This window comes from Phascolarctos cinereus, unplaced genomic scaffold (assembly GCF_003287225.1).
Source record: "Phascolarctos cinereus isolate Bilbo 61053 unplaced genomic scaffold, phaCin_HiC Scaffold_5;HRSCAF=322, whole genome shotgun sequence".
Classification (NCBI taxonomy): domain Eukaryota; kingdom Metazoa; phylum Chordata; class Mammalia; order Diprotodontia; family Phascolarctidae; genus Phascolarctos; species Phascolarctos cinereus.
This window is the reverse complement of record NW_027555958.1, coordinates 143,794,750-143,799,977: the sequence shown is the minus strand read 5'-3', so window position 1 is coordinate 143,799,977 and position 5,228 is coordinate 143,794,750. Positions and strand designations below refer to the sequence as shown.

The 5,228-nt window shown below is 37.8% G+C and overlaps 1 pseudogene; it reads right to left on the bottom strand.

The window, feature by feature from the left end:
* Window positions 1-3,749: 3,749 nt before the first annotated feature.
* LOC110197613 (actin, cytoplasmic 1 pseudogene) lies at window positions 3,750-4,778 on the bottom strand (annotated as a pseudogene).
* Between the last annotated feature and the right edge of the window lie 450 nt (window positions 4,779-5,228).

Here is a 5,228-nt window from a genome sequence, read left to right as displayed (position 1 = left end):
AAGAAAACTAAAGATATTCCCCAGGTGATAAATAGTCAAAGATTATGAATAAGCAGTTCTCAAGGGAAAAAACCCAAGCTATCTTTAGTCACATGAGAAAAAAAAATCCATGTCACTAATAATTAGAGAAATGTAAATTAAAGCAACTCTGACATTTTGCCTCATGTCTATCAAATTTTAAATGGTCACAAAAATCACAAATGTTAAAGGGATTGTAAGATAAAAGGCACATTGATTCACTGCTGGTAGAGCTGTGAATTGTTACAGCCATTCTGGAAAGTGATTTGGAACTATGTCCCCAAATTTACTAAACAGTGCATACATAACCTTTGACCCAGTGGTGTCACAAATAGGTAAAGAAATAGAAGGTCCTAGATACACAAAAATATTTATAGAAGCTATTTTTATGATTGCAAAGAGTTAGAAACTAAATCTCTCCTCCCCCATCAACTGGGAAATGACTAAATTAATTATGGTATATGAATGTAAAGGAATATTATTGTGCTATAGGAGATTAAGAAAGATTATAGACAGTGTCTCTGATAAAGGACCCTTTTGTAAAATATATAGAGAACTGGGTCAAATTTATAAGAATACAAGTCATTCCCAATTGATAATGGTCAAAGGATATGAACAGGCAGTTTTTAGATGAAGAAATTAAAGCTATCTGTAATCATATGAAAAAATGCTTTAAATCACTATTGATTAGAGAAATGTAAATCAAAACAACTCTGAGATACCAAAACACACCTATCAGATTGGCCAACATGACCAAACAGGAAAGTGATAAATGCTGGAGACGATGTGGGAAAAAAATGGAACATTAATGCATTGTTGTTGCAGTTGTGAACTGATCCAGCCATTTTGGAGAGCAATTTGGAACTGTGGCCAAAGGGCTATAAAACTGTGCATGCCCTTTGACCCAAAAATACCACCTCTAGGTCTACATCCTAAAGAGATAATATAAATGAGAAAAATACCCACGTGTACAAAAATATTTATGGCAGCTCTTTTTGTGCTGGCCACAAATTGGAAATTGAGGGAATACTCATTAATTGGGGAATGGCTGAACAAGTTGTGGTATATGAATGTCATGGAAGGCTATCGTGCTATAAGAAATAATGAGCCGACGGATTTCAGAAAAACCTGGAAAGATTTACATGAAGTAATGCTGAGTTAAGTGAGCAGATAACTCCCAAAGACTCATGATGGAAAACGCCATCACACCCAGAGAAAGAACTATTGAGTCTAAATGCAGACTGAAGCATACTATTTGCTCTCTTTTTTGTTGTTGTTTTGTTTTGTTTCTTCTTTCTCATGGTTCCTTCCATTTGTCCTAATTCTTCTTTACAACATTGAAAATATGTTTAATATGAATGTATATGTAGATCCTATACCAGACTGCATACTATCTTGGGGAGGAGAGGGAGGGGAAGAAAATTTAAAATTCAAAATCTTATAGAAGTGAATGTTGAAAACTAAAAATAAATTAATTAATAAAAAGTTAAATAAATTAAGAAAGATGTGGTTTCAGAGAAACCTGGAAAAATTTGTATGGACTGATGCAGAGAGAAATAAGATTGACTTGGAGAACAATTTATACTACAATGTAATACTGTATTTTTTGAAAAGAAAAAAATGGAAAGACTTAAGAATGCTAATCAGTACAAGGAGCAGCCATAATTCCAGAAAATAGAATTTTGTAAGTTTTTGAAAAGGAAAAAAATTGAAAAACTGAAGAACTCTAATCAGTACAAGGAACAACCAGTTGACAGAGAATACTGACCACTTCTTCATTGGAAGATGGTATAGCAAATATATAGAATGAGACACACATTTTTGGACATGGCCAATATAAGAATTTATTTTGCTCATCTATATGTATTTGAAATGAGGGTTTTGATTCTTTTTTCTTTCTTGCTTTTTGTCAGTGAGAATCAAGATTGTTATGAGAGAGAAAAGCAATTTTTATTCATTGGAACAAAAATAAAATATAAATGAAAAACAACAAGCTAAATATTTTAAGAGGGGATGATAAGAAGGGATGGCACTTTAGAAATTTAATCCAGGCTATGAAAAGACATTGAAAATGGAGATGGAACATCATGTTTAGGGAGGAACAAGTAAACCAATATAGATAGGAAACAGTGTGCACGACGAAGAATAATGTGAAATAAGACCGAAAGGTAGCCTGGAGCTTGATCGGCAAATACTGGCTTGCAAATTGCTGCCTGTGTGACCTTGGAGCATTTAATTAGCTTCACTGGACCTCAGTTTCTTCATTTAGGAGATGTGGGCATAAGATCTGATATCCTTCTAATTCTATATCTATATACATGATCCTAAGATCTTAGCATGAAATCCAACTTTCCAGTCACTTTGAGAATACTTTTGGTTGAAACCTGGAGTACATTCGAACATTCTAAAAGTTAGAGTGTCAAATTAAAGCAGTTTTGTTTCCACAGAAGCCAAAGGCACAGAATCATCACCTTTAAGGTGCTAACTGTCCCCATAGCCAGAGGCATTTAGCAATGGGTACAAGGAACATGTGACCCTTATGGAATCTCATTATAAACCCTCAAGGACATTTCCCCAAAATGGAGTGGAACAGAAGACTTCATGTTGATACAATGAAAGCCCTGAGTATACTGGGTCAGCACAGTATACTGGAAAGGAAACAGGTCAGAGGAACTATCTTAAACTTAATACTTGTGTGACCTTGGATATAACTAAGTTTTCTTGTCCTCAATTTCCTCACCTATAAATTATACAGGTTGAACTTAGTTACCTTTAAAATCCTATGATCCTATGTTTCCTTCCTATCCCTAAAGATTTTCTCTGTTGGCTTCCCTACTGTGCTAATAAGAGCTATCTGAAAGTGGGGCAGAGTGATTTGGAAACGGGTTTTGTAGCCATATGCAAATACATGTTGGATGACTATATGTCAGGAAAGATGGAGAGGGGAGTCAAGTTTCAGGTAAAAGTTGACCTTTCCAACTTGAAATTCTAAAGTGTTTACATTGTTTGAGATTTGAGTGCACCAGTTTTGGATTTTTTTTCTTTAATGTGTGCACTTTTATTTGAACTGGTCTTAAGTCAGTGTACAGATAAAGCTTCTCCCTTCCCCAAGTACTGACACCAATCTCATAAAACTCAAAGGGAGACTGTAAAGTCTTCATTCACATCTATCTTGGAGGCAAGCAGGAAATTTAGGGGGCCATTCATTATGGATTTGACAATTTTTTTTAAAAAGGTACAAGTATTATGGTGGAAGATACAAAAAGTTTTTTTAAAGGATTACATAATTTACATGTAAAGCAATATTAGTACTTTCCCCACTCCCTGCCTCCCTGTCTGGATTTTTGTTATATATCTCCTTTCTCTAGCAGGGGACAGCCTTCACAGAAGCAAATAACTCTCTATAATAATTCATTATACAATATTTGGAATGACAATTAAAAAATGTACAGTCAGAGCCCTGAAGATGCACTGTAGAACTTTGGGGAGTTTGCCTCCAACAAACTTACAGTGCTCATCACCTTCACTGTCCCAGTTTTTAAATCCTGAGTCAAGCACAAAAAAAAAAAAAGATAAAGTCATACCAATGTCATCTCTTTTGGGGGGCAATTATAGTTTCACACCCTTTGAGAAAACAACTGAAATAAACATAAGCAGTCCATTTAGAAGCATTTGCAGTGGACAATGGAGGTCCCAGATTCTTCATACTCCTGCTTGTTGATCTACATCAGCTAGAAGGCAGAAAGAGAATCCAGGATGGAGCCTGCAATCCAGACAGAGTATTTGCACTCAGGTGGGACAATGATCTTGATTTTCATTATGCTGGGAGCTAGGCCTGTAATCTCCTGCATGCTGTCAGCAATACCTGGGTACATGGTGGTACCACGAGACAATACAGTATTGGCATACAAATCCTTATTGATGTCAACATCACACTTCAAAATCAAGTTGATTTGGTGGATTCCACAGGATTCCATACCTAAGAAAGATAGTTGGAAGAGAGCTTCTGGGCTTCATAATCTCTTGTTGCCAGTGGTAATAACCTGACTATCATAGCTCTTTTTCAGAGAGGAGTTAGATGCAGCAGTGGCCATCTCCGGCTCAAAGTCTAGGGCAACATAACACAGCTTCTCCTTGATGTCTCACATGATTTTCCTCTCATCTACAGTAATGAGACTGTACCCTCTCTCGGTCAGGATCTTCATGAGGTAGTCCATCAGATTATGGCCAGACAGATCCAGATGGAGGACGGCGTGGGGAAGGGCATAAACTTCACAGATGGGCACAATGTGGGTCACACCATCATCAGAGTCCATCATAATACCAGTGATACAACCAAGGGACTGCACAGCCTGCATGGCAACATACATAGCTGGGGTATAGAAGGTCTCAAACATAATCTGAGTCATGTTTTCTCCGTTGGCTTTAGGGTTCAGGGTGGCTTCTATGAGCAGCACAGGGTGCTTTTCAGGGGCCACATGGAACTCATTATAGAAAGTATGATGCCAGATCTTCTCTATGTCATCCCAGTTGGTGACAATACCATGTTCAGTGGGGTACTTTAGGGTCAGAATACCTCTTGCACTGGACCTCATCCCCCATGTAGCTGTCTTTCTGGCCCATATCCACCATCACACCCTGATGTCTGGGGTACCCAACGAAGGAAGGGAAGATAGCCCAAGGGGCATCATCTCCTACAAAGCCAGCTTTGCAAATTCCAGAGCCATTGTCAACAATGGGGTAGCAATATCATCATCCATGGTGAATTTTGAAGAGGCAAGTTTAAACCCATAAGATAGAGAGGAGGTGGTGCCACACCTGGAGCCTGGGGGGGAGGCAAGTACACACTGGGTGGAAGAGTTCACAGCTCACACCAGATTTTTTAAATGAAAATTGTTAATAAATTTGAACCTTATCGCAGGCTAGAGCTGATATCATTTGAAGATTACCTAACCAAAATATGCAAATGAATTTGTGATTTTACACTTCCATTTCAGCTACTTTCTCACACTGGACATGCCTCTATCCCTGCAGGCTCTTCTTCTGATTGATAAGTTTCTGCCCCAAATTTCCATTTGAGGAAATACAAAGGCCAGTCATGCTCACTTCTAACCCTGCTCTGCTCCTAACCCTCTGTACTTTTATGGCTTGTGCCCACTATCAACAACTCCAGGCCCACTGTTTTCACCTCCTTTTTATGTGTTCTTTTT